Source organism: Sceloporus occidentalis, unplaced genomic scaffold (assembly GCF_023333645.1).
Source record: "Sceloporus occidentalis isolate IW3139 unplaced genomic scaffold, rSceOcc1.0.p SCAF_18, whole genome shotgun sequence".
In the NCBI taxonomy this organism is placed as follows: domain Eukaryota; kingdom Metazoa; phylum Chordata; class Lepidosauria; order Squamata; family Phrynosomatidae; genus Sceloporus; species Sceloporus occidentalis.
Window position 1 is genome coordinate 2,302,253 of NW_028316998.1, and position 882 is coordinate 2,303,134.

Genomic DNA, 882 nt, shown 5'->3' on the forward strand with positions numbered 1-882 from the left:
CTATAGTATCCATAGTACAATGTGTACTAAGTCCCACGGAGGTGAGCAATACACTGCTTTGGAACTTAAATGGTTACAATATGTATTTGGCTTTATTTTCTTAACATGAACAGTTATTATGCATTTGGCACATGGAAGTGACACATCCATTGTCCATTGACATCTACTTTATTTCTAAGTAGTGTCAGTGAAATATTGCAGAGCTAAGATGCATTTACATTATCTTAATTATGACAATATTAGTATTATTATAGCGTACCGATGATTATTAAATACATGTAGCTGCAGGGATCTATAAGTGAAAATCTTATTACTGGAGATTAAAGTGGAACATTTTAAATGCACAAGACTTTTTGTTTGTTTTTTTTGCATTTTGGATTCTTGTTGGCTTTGTTTACTTTTGTGGAACAAATCTATCATAAGTGTATGCATAATTTATTAGGCATAATATTTTCTTTTGATAAACAGCATTTTATGCTGGTGTTTTAACCCTGTAAGTGACAAAGGGTTTATAGATGCATACCAAAACCCTCTTGTACCCACAGGCTGAAAGGGTGTATTTAACAAAGAAATGGATGTTCTATAAAAATACATGTTATCATATTATGCTGGGATCCTTTTGGCTCTAAGTCCTTTAAAGTCCAGGAACTGTTTTCATCTTGTTTATTCTTCTAATATTTTTGTTTTTTAAACATGTACTTCATCATGCTGGCCAAATAAAGCTGGTCCACAGCAAGCTTTTGCCCCGTCATCCAATTCTGGTCATATGGTAATGTTAATCCATCTCCACGATGTATCTTCCCTTTAATTCATAAGAAAATCCATATCTGGTAGGGGCTCAGTGCCCTGCATAAAATACATTTCTGTTACTCCATCCTTTTA